This window comes from Dipteris shenzhenensis, chromosome 16 (genome assembly GCF_047967505.1).
Source record: "Dipteris shenzhenensis isolate YYH24624 ecotype China chromosome 16, Dip_SZ_1.0, whole genome shotgun sequence".
Lineage (NCBI taxonomy): Eukaryota > Viridiplantae > Streptophyta > Polypodiopsida > Gleicheniales > Dipteridaceae > Dipteris > Dipteris shenzhenensis.
This window is the reverse complement of record NC_141611.1, coordinates 54,468,008-54,484,398: the sequence shown is the minus strand read 5'-3', so window position 1 is coordinate 54,484,398 and position 16,391 is coordinate 54,468,008.

Sequence of the window (16,391 nt, the reverse complement as noted above, 5' to 3'; positions counted from 1 at the left end):
TAAAATAAGTTGTCATGTAAATATTACAAAATTTGCTATAACCAAAAATGTCACATGCATCCAGATTCAAAACCCTCACTAACTAAGACCAAGTGAATCCATGTCCTTGGTGCCATGAATATCATACAGCTGGGGTCTCACTGGATCATTGCACTTTGCACATGCACTAACCTTTAGAGTATTTACAAGGCATGCTAGGTGAAAGCTAGGGCGAGGTGGGAGAGCATAATAGGTGATGACCGTATCAAATCAATCCTGGCATATCAGACACAATGACTCACCTTGAGTTCTCCTTGAATGTAAGTAATAGGAAAAGGAATGGACGTGGGCCTTTGTATAGCAAAACCAATAAAATTTGAGACTAATGATGCGACCCATATAATGCCAAAATGTAAGAGTTTAATTGCAGGAGGGGTGTCCTAGCTAGAACCCCCAACAACACCCACTATGACTTTTGGAAAATTTTGTGAGGTGATTAAGAACAATTTAAGGACTCCCTTGTGAATTTATCTTCAGTTTCAATGAAACCATGAAATGAGGGCCCTAAAGTCCTAGAATTGGTGGTTTAATTTCAAGTGAGATACCCTGGTTGTGGACCCCCCAAAACTGGGCACCCCTCCTGTAGCTAGGCCCAGCTCAATGACACCTAGTGGAATTATTAATGTACACTGGTCATAACATTTAGTTACAAAGTTTACAAAGAAATGGACTATAGTATTTTGGCAAACTATGAACATAGAAATGGATGGAAATTTTACAAACTATGAAATATACACCAATTTCCTCGGCAAATTTGATTGCATTTAAATATAAGAAAATATATATTCTTTATATTTTATGTTCTATAATAAAATATATATTCTTTATGTATTTGTTTGAGTTTATTGTATTTTTTATTTTATTAATTATGAATTCTCCAAATGTAATGCTGAGAAGTCCTAACTTTTAGTTATGAAGTTAATAAAGAAGTAGACTAAAAATCTACCAAATTTGGTAAATTTTTTCTTTTTTACATTTTGTAATAAGATTTTTTTAAATTTGTGTTTACTGCTACGTAAATGTATTTTATTTTAGTATTTTTTAATTTATTGCTTATATATTTTTAATTATTAATGTAGATGCTAGTCATAACTTTTAGTTATGAAGTTTGCATAGAAATGGATGGGAAACTTGTCACCTGCACGCAAATGGATGGCCTTGCTACCATGCTACAAATTCTAAGAAAATGTCAAATAGCTTTACGTGAGGAGATACTTGTACATATCCATCCATACTTGTAGAGATAATTGTATTGATTCTCTTGTATAAAGATTTTCTTTTATTTTTGTTTCTTTGTTTCCTTGTACTGTTCATGTTTAAAGAAGGAGTATTTATGTACATAATTTTGGATACAATTGAAAATATTATTTTTTCCTACACAAATGAGTACTTATGGTGTACATAATTTTAATGTTCTCATGTACAATAACATATTTCCACATGTAAAATAAATTTAAGTTCTCTTCTCAGGCTATAAATAAATGAATCTCTTGTCCAAGTGCTTGTACATACATTTTGGTTTGTAAACTTTGTAGTCTTCATATGCATGGACATATTTGGATACAATTGAAAAGATTCTCTTTTCCTTCACTAAAGAGTGTTTATGGTGTACATATTTTTAATGTTCTCATGTACAAGAACATATTTGGATCCATTCTTTTGTAGGCAAACTTGTACAGATTCTCTAGTATAAACATATTCATTTGTTTTTTATTTCTTTGTTTCCTTGTTCTATTCAGATTATGGGTAAAGATGGAGTATACATCTACATGGGTTGTATATTTATGTGCTTCTTTGTTGGCTAGTTATTCATGTACATTTTTTGGATTTTTTTAAATTGTGGTCTTGCACATAATTCATAAAACAAGTAGGGGTCAGTAAAACCTTCTTTTGTTGGAGCTTCTCCTCTAAAAAGATGGCATATATATTGCTAGTGCTCTATGTTTTTTTCCTCCAGATTTTGGCAGCACCCCTGACAATATTCAAAGTGAGTACACTTTCATTTGCATTGCTTCTTAACAATGTGATGTCCTTTCTCTTTGCACAAACTTTTGGTTTAAGTTTTCTGTGGGAGTAGGTTCTACTACCTTGAGCTTTTTAAAATGGTTATTCATGGATTTTGGTTCATGCTTTATCTTATGATTGTTTTGTCCTCAAATATGTGGTTGTTCTGAGTTATGACTATTAATTAAAGTGGAATGGTTAAGAGAAATATCTACTTGCTCTATGGAACTTTTGATTCATTTAAAATTAAAAACAAATTGTGTGTGAGTTAATGGGATATCTAGTTTTCTTTCATTAAGTGTGTTTTACTATTTTTTCCATGAGTTTTTGAACCTTTTTTGAAGTACAAAAATATGCTCAAGTAGACATGAAATAGCAAAACTTTATTGAGGCATTTTCTTACTTTGTTGATGTGGGTTGCTTTCTTGTAGGACTATTGTTACATTTGTATTGGCATGGGTAGGAAGAGGGTTTTGAAATTGGGTTAGAGAAAAAATACCTCTCCTATCACACAACAAGGGTGATGAGAAGGAAAAGAAAAGAACCTAAAAGTGTGTGATAGGTACATTGTACCTAAGCATTTAAAGAAGAATATGCTTGTGTTACTCTATCATGCTAAGTTGGGGCCTACCAAAACAAATTTCAAGGTGGGTTGGAATGGATACTATTGGCTAGTTGAAGCTTTTGATAATGGGACAATATAGCTTAAAGATTTATAAGGTAGTGTATTCTTGGATTTGTACAATGGAAGCAAAGTCAAGCAATATTGAGCAGAGAGGTTCTTTGAATAGATAGAACTTGGACATGGTCCACCCGATTGACAATGCCTTAGTGAATTCCATAGAAAACAAAATGCATGTTGACTGTTTGGTCATAATAGAGGAGATGCATTGTATGTCGCCACATGCAGGGTCCAAATCAGGATGAAAAAGGGGCGAGTAGCCGGGAAGAAAAAGACAGGTGCTAAGAAGGCACAAGAACAAGAGCAGAAGGAACATGAGAAAGCAGAGGAGGCACAATAATAGAAGGCATAGGACAAGGGTGCTGAGTAGGAAAAGGGTGCCGAAGGGGCACAAGATAGAATTCCATAGGGGAATGGCAATGAAGGCACCTTTGAGCGACAAAGACAGGACAACCTGGAGGGGAACGGTGTTAAAGAAACTCTGAGGAGCCAAAAGAGAAAGATTTGGAGGGGAATAGCTAGAAGGGAATCTCTAACAATGTGGAGATAGAATCTGCCAAGGGGGCAGAAGGCAGTGGAATACCTGAGCAGCAAGAAGAGGAAGTCACACCTAAGTAGGTTGGAACTGAATAGGGTGATGTTGTGCCCTTACAAAAAACCAAGCAATAGAGGGGTTTCACTACCTTGGCCACCATTACTCTACCTCCATGCCCCTTGCCTCTACACAGCCTACCCCATGCATAACCATTCCCCTTAGACCCCGTGTTAATAGAGGACAAGCATCAGGATCAAGAGCCACCACCAAGAGCTGATGATGGCATGTACTTAGGGAGAATATGGATGGTGCACATGGTGCAAGCATTGGATTTTTTGGCCAACCACTGGCTCCTTCCCCCGGTACTTAAGCATAGTCTATTCCCTCAGATGTAGTACTAATAGGGGACGTCCAGATTATTTGAATAACAAAAAGCAAGCAAGCAATGGGCCGAGGCAGACTTGTCCGTGGAGTTCAAGTCCCTCATGGGGCAGTTGGATGGAAGAAAAGTGGTGTATGAGGAGGTGCTCAAAAACTACTCCCAACTACACTCTCTACCAAGGCCAAGGGTGAGGTCATGGCTCTCATGGGAAAGAACATGCAACTGCACCATGCCCAGCAATGCATGCAACAAAAGGCCACCAAAGCTCGACGGTAGCAAGGAGTGCAAACCCAAATCTAGGTCCTAGCAAAAGAGAATGCATGACTAAGTCAGGCTGATATAGAGAACAAGGACGTTGGGATGATAATGCATGATTACAAGCTCAGCTGGATCAATATAGCCAACTCCAACAACTAGTTTGTCTTCTCTAGGATCCTAATGAACGCCCCAACAAATTGCATTGCCAACATCCACCAGACTATGATGACTCAAATGGTTAGACTAGTGTGTGTCAACTATCATAACCAAGCATGCAGGTGGGCACCTCAAAGCAAAAGTCAACTAAGGAGGAGGTGCTTCTCAAAATAAGGCAAGAAAAGGCATCATGGCCAAGGCTCTTCTCATGCTCAATTCAGCAAGACAAGCAAAGTGGAAAGAGATGGCCATGCAAACATACTGTGTTTTTGGGGATCATGGATGATTTTTTGAAGTTAGTTTCGTTAAGAAGCTAAACATTTATATTGGCGTCGAAAGTTTATATGCCCTAAAAAAAATAAATGTTTAAAACATTCGCCAGGATTTGAAACTTTTATGCAAGAAAATTTAAAGTTTCGCCAAGATTTACATTTTTTCCTTCAAAATTTAAAAGAAAATATATAAAAGTAGTACATTCTACCAATATTGTGAAACTTAAAAAATGAGCTTGAAAACTTTCGCCAAGATTTTATATTAATATTTAAGCATAGCTTCGATAAAAACATCCCTGTTGGGGATGCTACCATTTTTCAAGATGTTGCAATATAGATAGAAATTTTGGCAAACACAAGTGAGGTGGGTTTATAGACCAAGCAAATGATAGAAGCTGATCCCATTTTTCCCACTCAAGGTCTCCTTGTTGCAATCCCAAGGACGAAAATTTCATGCCGAGCTTTGGGTCAGGAGGAGATGCCTATGCGTTAGCCGATTTATTGTTCACTCCCCCACACTCAATGCATCAAGATGTCCTCAAGCCGTTATAGCTGGTGGTGCTAGTGTATGACCAAGAAATAAAGGTGTTCAATCATTTTGTTGAGGAGCGTGCCCAATGACAATATAATATCTGTAAGATAGAGCGCATGGATCATTGCTTAGATTCGACAACTACCTAGTCCTTCGATGCCCAAGCTCCCTTTTGCTAGAGCTCAAAAAGCTTATAAGCAGTCATGTGACTGAAGCCAAGTTGATGCAGAATAATATAGATGACCTATGTAGGCACGAAGTGGTAGGAGAGAGTGAGCCAGGTCTAGCACTACATGACAAATTTTGCAATGGAATTGGACATCAATGATTTTTGTGAAGATCCAGTAGCCAAAGAGTGGACCATGGAGTGGATTACCAGCCCCAAGTGGCCTCCCATGGACATTAGTAAAATATATATGTGGCCACCCAAATGGCATCATTTTGAGGCCAAGCAATCTCGATCTTCTACCGCAGATGATGCTAGCCCTTCTCATCGGCTAGTTCATCCCCGACCTCCACTTCGATTCTCATTGGCCAGTTCATCCCCGACCTCCACTTCGATGAAGGCATTGTCACTGATGGTCATGTAGATTTAACCCTCAAAGACTCCATGTTCAAGTAGCAATTGGTCCTTGCTAGTCTGTCAAGACATGGCCAAGGGTAGCCGAGTCAAAATGTTAGCCCTTGGGTTAGGCTAACATGGAGCCACAACTGTGGTCACAGAGCTCCAACCTCAAAAGCAATGAATTGTGAGCCAGGTCCACCAACACTACACAACAAGTTTTGCAATGGTACTAGACATCAACTAGCCTTTTGAAGATCCAATAGCCAAAGCCTGGACCATGGAGTGGCTTACTAACCTCGAGCGGCCTCCCATGGACATTAGTAAAATATATATGTGGCCACCCAAAGGGCATGTGAGGCTAAGCAACCTCGATCTTCTACCATAGATGAGGCTAGACCTTCTCATTGGCCAGTTCATCCCCAACCTCCACTTTGATATAGGCATCATCATTGATGGCCACACACCTTTAACCCTCGAAGACTCCATGTTTGAGCAGAAATTGGTCCCTACTAGATCGCGAGGACATGGCCAAGGTAGCTGAGTCAAAATGTTAGCCCTCGGGTTAGGCTAACATGGAGCTACAACCATGCTCAATGAGTGCTGAGCTCGGAAGCAATGGACCCTCAACCAAGCACCATGTTTGTAGCAGAGGCACAATAGATTACAATGTCACCACCAATCAATAGATGTGGCTTGGGCCAATTTCTTGGAGTCGAAACAGAGAAGTTTATCAGCCCGAGAGGCAACCCTCAAGCTTGTGTCGTGATGGACCTTCCCTCTGACCCTCCTAGTGCTATTTGTATTCTAGATGGAGATGATCCAAAAAGTATTCTTCAAAAACATTCCTAATTCTTGCTTCCTCTATGGTATGGGTGGTCACTTCATCAAAGAATGCCCTTCTAGAAATAACCGCAAAAAGGAAAGACCGGAGCCGCCTCAACAGGACCCATAGGAATCTAAGGTTGTGTTGAGATATCGAGCTCCACTCATGATATGCCAGGGTGACCGTTGTGCATTTATGTCACCGACTTGTTAGCTGCAGATGCGGTTGGTACACCGCCCATGAATAATAGCTGGATGACAGCTATCTTTACGTACTCTAGTTAGTGGCTCAGTTAGTATGCCACCTTAGTTAGCTGAATTTGGTTTGAGACCCACATATAGGGTTTACCTATTCCTTTTGTACTAAGAGAAAAAGTTCTTTTAGCTTTCATAACTAAGAAGAGGAAAACTATTTTTAGCCTCCACCTTTGTGTGTATTCCCCCATTGTGTATGTGAGAAAGTTGCAAGTGAGACTCCTTACTTCTCTCCCACTCTTCACATAGTATCAGAGCTTGGTTCGTGGTAAGGAGCTCAAGAAAGCAAACCAAGTTTGCGGTGTCTTGGTAAGCGGATCAATGTTGCTTTCCTTTTTTGAGTTTGGGAGCAAATCTCTGCAAGTAGCATAGTCGGAAAGTGCAAGAGTGCACTGTCTCAGATTGGGATGCCCTTCGCAGTGTGACAAGAGGTAAAAATATGCTACACAATTGGGCAAAGCCCTAGGTGACATTATTTTTTTGATTCGAGGCCATTTCGGAGCCTGTTTTGGTGGCAGAAGTTTTCTACAAGCACTTAGAAAAGTGCCCTGTTTTTTGCTGTGTGACCACTATTCCGTAGGTCGATGAAAAGTTGCCATAGAAATTGCATCGTATGCCTATGCGCAGAGATGTTGGGAGTGACAAAATCATTTTTATTGCCTGTTGATGCAAAATCGTCACTAGGAAGTGACTGTGTGGTCAAACACCACTTTCATTAGTTTTGCAGATTTGCCCTTGTGAGGTAGAAGAAGTGTTTTTTGCAGTGACAGAATATTTTTGCAATGTTCTATAATGGCGTCTGATGCTGTTTCACAAATAGTCACTGAAAAGCTTGACAAGAACAACTTCTAAGCATGGAAGTTTAGAATGACGAATTTCCTTAAGGGAAAAGGCTATTGGGAGCTCATTACTAGAGCTGAACAAGAACCAGTTATTCCTAATGTTCCCAATCAACAGGAGTTGCAGGCATTTAAAGGATGGCATGAGAGAGCCAGAAAAGTTATGTACTAGCTGTCTATCAGTATTTCAGATTCTATGATTGTGCATATTCAGGATGCAAGCACGTCGAAGGAGGCGTGGGATACTTTGACAAAAATGTGCATCACAAATACACAAGCTAGGAAAATGCAGCTCAAGCAGGAATTGCATAATGTGTAGAGAAAATATGAGCATCAATGACTACCACATGAAGGTGAAGAAGATTGCATATGCACTTACTTCCATTGGGTCACCAATGGAAGATGATGATTTAGTTTCTATGACCTTGAATGGGTCTAGGAAAGGATTATGCACAATTCTGGACATCCATTGCCATCCGTGAAAAATTTCCTGATTTTGAGGAGTTGATTGCTCTTCTAATTTTTGAAGAGTAGAGAAATGGTGGTGCATCTTCTTCAGGAGGAACTTCAAAAGAAACTATCTTCTACTCAAATGCTAGAAGAGGTAGAGGCAGAGGTAGAGCAGGCCAATCTGGAGGCCATGGCAGAAATTAGAATATGCAGCAAATTCAAGAAAACCAGTCCTATGGAGGAGGACGTGGTAACTTTAGAGGCAAGGGGAGCCAAAGAGGTCGTGGTGGATGGCAGAGAGGCCAAAATGCAAACAGCAATGTTGAATGCTACTACTGAGGTAAAATGGGTCATATGGCTAAAGACTGCTATAAAAAGCAGAATGACATCATGAATGAAAAATTGCAGCAAGGCAATTATGCATCCTCTAGTAGACAAGGTGATGACAGAAATGAGCATCTGTTTATGGTGCAACACATGACCAATTTTGTGAAAAGTGCAAAAGAAAGCAATGATGTGTGGTATGTTGACTCAGGTGCATCAAACCACATGACAGGTCATGCAGAATGGATGCAGGATGCAAGGAAAATGGAAAGACCAGGATTTGTGGAGCCTAGTGATGATATTGCATATCCTATTGTGCAGATTGGTAAAATTTCTTTGTCTATGCAAGATGGAAAAAAGAAATACCTGTCTCATGTATTTCATGTCCCAAATATCACCAAGAACCTGGTTTCTGTTGGTTAAATGGTTGAGCAGGGCTTGCAAGTCAGATTTAATCCTCATGGATGCTTTGTTGAGGATATGAAAAATAAAGGTTGCTTGATAGCAAAAGGGAAGAAGAAGGCAGGATGTTTACATTGGATGTGGCCATGCCTGAATTGAGTGCAGCAATGTTTGCACATGGGACCGGTGTAGTTGCAGATATTGATATCTAGCATAAACGCATTGGTCATGTTAATGTACAGTGACTTAAATTAATGCAGGTCTAAAATATTGTTGCAGGATTACCTAAGTTCAAGGTTGCAAAAATGCATAAGGTATGTGAAGCCTGTCAATTTGGAAAACAGGCAAGGAAACCATTTCCTAGACATGTTCAAGAGAGTAAGAGGTCATTGGAATTAATCCACTCTGATGTGTGGACTACTAAAGTTGTATCTATTGGAGGTTGTCATTATTTTGTCACTTTTATTGATGACTATAGCAAAAAAGTTTGGGTGTATTTTATGAAAAAGAAAAGTGAAGTGTTTGGGCATTTCAAAGCTTTTAAAGCTATGGTTGAGAAAGAAAAAGGCCTGCAAATAAAATGCCTAAGGTCAGATGGAGGGGGAGAGTACCTCTCAAATGAGTTTGCAAGGTTCCCGCAGGAGCATGGCATAAAGCAGCAATATTCATGCAGTCATACCCCACAGTAAAATGGACTTGCAGAAAGGAAAAACAGGCATATTGGAGAGGTATCTCGTGCCATGCTCAACGAAAAAGACTTGCCATATTATTATTGGGCACAAGCGGTTGCTACAGTAGTCTACATAATGAACATGACTCCCACTGCATCAATACATGGCATTATGCCAAAGGAGAGGTATACTGGTAGGAAACTAGATATTTCTCATTTGAAAGTTTTCGGTTGCATTGCCTATGTTCATGTGCTAGATGAATTGAGATCCAAGTTGGATCCAAAAGCTGAGAAGTGCATCTTTATTGGTTATTCTCTACATTAGAAAGGGTATAGATGCTACAATCCTTCTACTTAGAAGTTTAGAGTGAGCAGAGATGTTTTTGATGAGAAGAGCAGCTGATATAAACCAGTAAATGTGATTGATGATGTAGATGCACAAAATGGTAATGCTGCACATAATTCACAACAGCAATCACAAAATATTAGTGGACCTATAGTGTCCTCTAGTAGTGGTTCACATACTTTGCCATGGACAGGCTAATTGAGATGAGGAGAATCTCCTAAAAGCAATGCTGATAGTGGTATGCAAGTATCACGAAAGGGAAAAGAGGAAGTAGATCAGCCCATGGTTGATGTGAATCCAGGTCACTCTTATGTGGATGGTGAATCCAGTGGCTCAGAACAAAGCCTTGATGATGAGTTGGGTATTCCTTCTATTGTTACACCTAGAGTAAGGAAGACAAGGGATGTTTTGAGAGCACTTGGTAGTGAGCCTATTTTGCACAGGTCTACTAGAGTTAAGTATCCTGTGGATAGGCTGAAATATGATGGATTTACAACCAAGCCATGGATGAAGAAATGGATGCCTTGGAAGCAAATGCTACATGGGAATTGGTGCCTTTGCCTAAAGACAAGAATGCAATTGGCTACAAGTGGGTTTATAAGATGAAGCATAATGCAGATGGTTCTTTGAGCAGATACAAGGCAAGATTAGTTGTCAAGGGGTATGCACAGACATTTGGCATTGATTATGAAGAAACATTCAGTCCGGTTGCAAGGATGGCAACCGTAAGAGCGGTCATTACTATGGCTGCATCAAAGGGATGGTCTTTACATCAGATGGATGTAAAGAATGCCTTCTTGCATGGTGATTTGCAAGAAGAGGTCTATATGGAGCAGCCACCATGTTATGTTCATGCTATTCATCCTGAGTTTGTTTGCAAGTTGAAGAAAGCCTTGTATGGCTTGAAGCAAGCATCTACAGGATGGCCTGAAAAGATAGGATAGTATCTTGTCACTATTGGCTTTCAGATTTCCACAACAGATTTGTCACTTTATGTGAGAAAAACAGAGAAAGGCATTATGCTTCTTGTCATTTATGTTGATGATTTGATCATCACAGGTGATAGTGATGAAGATATCCTTCATGTGAAAATGCTATTGAAGCAGAAGTTTGAGAGGAAGGATTTGGGAGAGCTACCTTACTTCTTGGGCATTGAGGTGATTAGATCCACAAGTAGGATATGGCTCTTCCAGAGGTAGTATGGATTGGACATGCTGTCCAAATATGGGATGACAGGCTGTAAGCCTATTTTAGTTCCTTTAGAGCAGAATGTGAAGCTGAGCGCAGATGCAGGTGAGCTTCTAGAAGACCCTACTATGTACAGATGCATAGTAGGAAGTTTGATTTATATGACTATTGCCAAGCTAGATTTGAGCTATGCTGTTGGGTTGGTAAGTCAGTTTATGCAGGTTCTAAGGAAACCGCATTTGGATGCGGCTAGACGCATACTGAAGTATGTGAAGTCCACATTGTAGGATGGACTATTTTATGAGATTGGGGTTTAGATACAGTTGCATGGATACACTGATGCTGATTGGGCTGGTAGTATTTCTAATAGACAAATTACTAGTGGATATGTGTTCTCTTTTGGGAGTGCTACAGTCACTTGGAGCAACAAGAAATAGCCTATAGTTGCCTTGTCGGGCATAGAGGCTGAGTACAGGGGTGCAACAATGGCTACATATGAGGCAGCTTGGTTGCATAATCTACTTTATGATATGCATCAGTCTACAGATGGGCTAGTTGTCATTTATTATGGCAGCATGAGCAGTATACACTTAGCAAATAACCCAGTCTATCATGCTAGAACAAAGCACATTGAGGTGCATTATCACTATGTGCGGGAGAAGGTTCTAGTAGGTTTTATTGATCTAGTTTATGTAAGCACAGAGGATCAGGTAGCTGACATATTCACGAAGGCATTGGGCGTAGAGAAGCTGCGCAAGTTCAGAGACCTGCTTGGTGGTGCAGGAATTGGGATTGAGCTTGAGGGGGAGTGTTGAAATATCGAGCTCACTCATGATATGCCAGGGTGACCATTGTGCATTTATGTCACCGACTTGTTAGCTGCAGATGTGGTTGGTACACCACCCATGCATAATAGCTGGATGATAGTTATCTTTACGTACTCTAGTTAGTGGCTTAGTTAGTATGCCACCTTAGTTAGTTGAGTTTGGTTTGAGACCCACATATAGCGTTCACCTATTCCTTTTGTACTAAGAGAGAGAGTTCTTTTGGCTTTCACAACTAAGAAGAGGAAAACTGTTTTCAGCCTCCACATTTGTGTGTTCCCCCATTGTGTATGTGAGAAAGCTGCAAGTGAGACTCCTTACTTCTCTCCCACTCTCTTCACAGGTTGTATAGGCCCTCACTAAACAACTAGTCTCTTCCCCCTCCAGAGACTAAACTGAGGAACAGAGTAAATAAACCTTCAAACCCATCGAGATCTTAGGAGGTGAATCAGAAGGGGAAGGTAAAGAGATCAATGCTGAAATGGAAGAACAGATGGAAGATAGCTCGGGGGAGGAGGTTACCACCCAGGATTTTGAGGCACAATTGGAGCACGTAGAACATGAGTCAGCAGACAAGGAAGGCCCTCCCTTCACAGTTGTCAAAGGCAGAAAAACCACCCAAGTGGGAAAGGCAAAGGCACAAGCTGACGAGGTAAACATAGGAGGAAAGGAAATCAACTCAATTGAAAGAAAGAAAAGAAGGATTTCAAGAGGCTTTGCATTATCTCCCCAAAACAACCGAGTCAGTTTCAAGAAGAAGAGAAACAAAAACGTCTCTCAATGATGCAAGAAAACTTTTACTTCTTGAGCATCAACGTCCAGGGCTTAACAAATGACCTTAAACCTACTATCTTTAAAAGGTGGCTTTGTTTTTCAAGCCTTAGACCTGATTTTGTAGCACTACAGGAGGTTAAAGTTTCAGGGGCTAAGCTATGTTGGAAACTTAGCTAGATAGATGACAAAAAACAGTGGTTTTACACTAACCATGATGAAGGGAGAGGTGGAGCTATTTTGGGAATAGTAGCTCACCTTACCAATGCAGTTACATGGCCACTATTAATTTTTGAGTCCTTTGAATTAGGAATTGACTCTTGCTCATCCTCTGTTGCAATGTCAAATTTTCTCCATTTACGCCCCTAATTCCGCTAGGGAAAGAGCTCTTCTTTGGGATTGAAAGATCCTTCAAAATAATTCTATCCTTCTAGGCGACCTCAATATGGTAGAATCCCATAGAGACAAGTGGAAGGGAATAGGTAACACATTAAGGGGCACGGAACTTTCTTCCTAAAATGCCCTCAAAGATTCTTCTCTATACTCATGGATATCTCTTTAGACACGTCCTTCACCTGGACTAACAACCAATCAGGCCCTCTCCATAGGAAAGAAAGAACAGACAAGATGTACTACTCAAGAGATATTGTAGACTCATCGCTATGCTTCAAGAGCGAAGCCCTTGCTTCTCTTCCTTCTTTGACCACAAACCAATCATAATTGCTCTGGATAAAAGCCAGGGAAAGAGAAGAAATTTATGTTTCAAGGCTAACCCTTTCTTATTTCGTTTACCCTACATCCACCAACAAAAGATAAACAGGATTTGGGAAAAAGCTTTTGATGGCACAACCAACATAACTGAAAATTGGATCAAGGCTATAGAAAGAATAGGCATTTTCCTTAAAGCCATCAAGAAGCGAGCAGATTCTATAGAGCTAGCAGGCGCAAACTAATTGAAGAGCAAATCAAGCTTCTAGAGGAGGATGAGTCAACCCAAGTATAGGAAAGACTCAAAGCCTTCAGAGACAGAGCCAAGGTAGAAGCTATCATTGGGGCAGCGCAATCCAAAGTTTACACGAGCGAATGGTGGGCTGGGAAAGGTGACAGACCCAATGAAGACATGTTTTGATGTCTTAGGAAAAAACAAGCTCAGGAATCGATAGAAACTCTGGTACACGAGGGCCGCTGTAGTGTGGGTCTCAGTGGTGACTCACGTGTCGTGGGGTAGTTAAAAATATGCCGATGGAGCTTCCACTCTCAGCTACTCCTTGTGGGAGAAATGCATAGTATGAGCCGTCTGCAAGAGTCACTCAAGCGGCCTCCGGATTGTTGTAGTGTGGTTTCACGTGAGAAAGAGTGAAGGGGAAGAGGGGAGGGGAGAAGGAGAGGGAGGGAGAAGGGAGAAAGAGGGAAGGGAAGAAGGAGAAGGGAGTGACGGGGGATAGAGTGACAACCACTAAGGTACTACAATGGAAACAAGAGAACACCCAAAACACTCCTTTGGAAGAGAAGAGGGATCTTGTATTCAAACTTGTGCAAACAACAATGAAGACCAAAGTCAAACTTTTGGCCTTTTATACAAGTCACCTTTTGAAGGGAGGGCCAACCCTTTTCCTTTTTAGCACTCTCCCTCACTTTACAACCATGGGCTCTTGGGCTCATAGGGCACCAAGGCATATTGCTCTTCTTATCGACTCTGCCTACTAGCGGAAATAGCGCTTGTGTTAACCATATTAAAGCACTTGGAACAAACCTAGTATTAAGAGGTGATCCTAATCGGTTCCCGAATAGCGCTTGTGTTAGCCTCGCCACTTCTAGGCTCAGGTGATTTGGGGCTCAAACTCCTTGAGCGCCCTCACACCTTCACCTGTTTGGTGTTTGGACCTCATGAATGCAGCTCAAAACTTGGAGTGACAAGGTTGGGCTTCTGTGAGACACCCCACGACAACCCTGAATGTTGGTGGGAAGCCTTTTCTTTGGAATATTTGGGGATCAAACTTCCTGAGTTTGAGCTATACTCCTTTCATGGCTATTTTCATTGGTGTCACTATTTCCTGTGGATGTGGAGCTGAACAGTGCAAGGCATATGCACTCTGAAGTGTGCATCTCCTTGTTCCAACACCTCCATGTTCTGGGCGGGGGCAGCTGGAACATACAACCTGTGCATGTTGCTTGGAGTCTTTGGACTTTTGGGCGTGGGCTTGGGGTATTTGGAATCAAACTCCCTCAGTTTGAGCTATACTCCTTCCGTGTGCACATTGCTTGTAATCATTGGCCTTGGTGTATGTGGGTATCAAACTCCCTTAAGCTTGTCCTATTGCAGAAGATCATTCTACTTGGTCACCTTTACTCATTGATTACCCTGAATTTGGCAGTTGTACTCAGATTGTCGCAGAGCATTCTAGAGAATTCTTGGGGAACCGAAAATCCTAACCACGGAAAAACTTAGAGCAAGGGGAAAATGTCGAATGGTCAGAAGGAGAACAATCCAACGGTTCGACTCCATCTTCCTAGACAAAGAACTCTCCCTTGAAGAGTTAAAAGGCACAGTCACTTCTATGGCAAAGGGAAAAACTCTTGGTGAAGATGGACTCCAAATTGAATTTTACCAAGTCTTTTGGGACACAATTGGCCTGCACCTTCTCCTACTCTGGCAGGAGTCCAAAGCAAAGGGGTTCCTTGATTCACGGATAAACATAGGCATGATTAAATTGATCCCCAAAGGTGGACCCAAGGATGCTCTAAAGAATTGGAGAACACTTATAATGCTCAATACTAGCTATAAAGAATACCATGCTCTAAAGAATTGGAGACCATTTACCATGCTCAATGCTAGCTATAAATTTTTTGCCAAAACCCTAGCTTCTGTTAGGCTCAAATTCAAAATGAAAGATTGGATAAGGGAAGAGAAAAAAGGCTTCATTCAAGGCAGGCACGTTCTAGAGGCCATTCTAACCCTTGGGGAAGGTCTAGAGCACGTAGAAGAGACAAACCAGGACATCTACGTATTTTTGTCAAATTATGTACTAAGAATATAGAAAAGTCCCAAATCTATCCTCTTGAACTCCTCAAAATAAAGCCATTGCCTATTGAAGTGATCACTAATTATGATCAAGGCATATATGGGCGACCAAATTGTGTACATTGAATCTTCAGGGATGGAAATCCCCCCCCTTTCCTTAACCTCCAAATTGGCTAACTCAGGGAGGAGACCCGAACTTTAAATAGTTGACCATCTAGTTGGCCTGTTTGACTGACCTAGCCCAAATACATGATTGGCCCCTGGGTAGCCTCAAAGAACAACACTAAAATTAATAGATAGGAAATTGGCTAATTCTCAACAAGGTGAGGGAGATAACATCTATCTATTTAGAATAATTAGAGCTTCTTTAAATGTGTGCGCAATGTGTCTAAGGAGAGAAGAGAAGAAATCTTGGTCGTCCTTATGACAAGTAAGATCTTGGCACAATGTTGTTTTGTCATAGGCCCCCCAAAACAAAGTAAGACATGTGACCCCCCTCCCCCACGTGCATTTGCAAGACCCCCCCCCTCTCTTTTGCACGCATGCCCCCCCCCTTTTGCACACATGGGAACTCTCCCCCACCCCCCCTTGCACGCAAATGAGTGATTTGGTATGAAAGCGGCCTCTAAAATTGACGAGGTTCCAATGATGGCACACATATCACCAAGAATATATTGAATGATGCCATTTTGTACAATAGGAATAACTCATCAACTCTATCCCAAGAAATTGTGGTCGTGGTCAAGGCTCCTCAAAGTCTTATAAATTATTTTATCAATGTTCTTACTAACTCAAATGATATGTGATGGTTTCTTGCAATACACAAAGGAGAATCGACCCAACCTACAAAGCTCATCAATGAACGTTGTAATGGAGAAAGTGAGCTCGTTACTATAAATGAAGAAAGGAAGATGAACGATGGGAATAGCAATTGTTCTTCCACGTTTGGTCAACTACCATCCTTACAAATGTATAACCCTATATGGCTAATGGTCCATCAAGATATATGAACTAATACATAATCACATCGTATGGCTGAGAGAGTGTACTCTA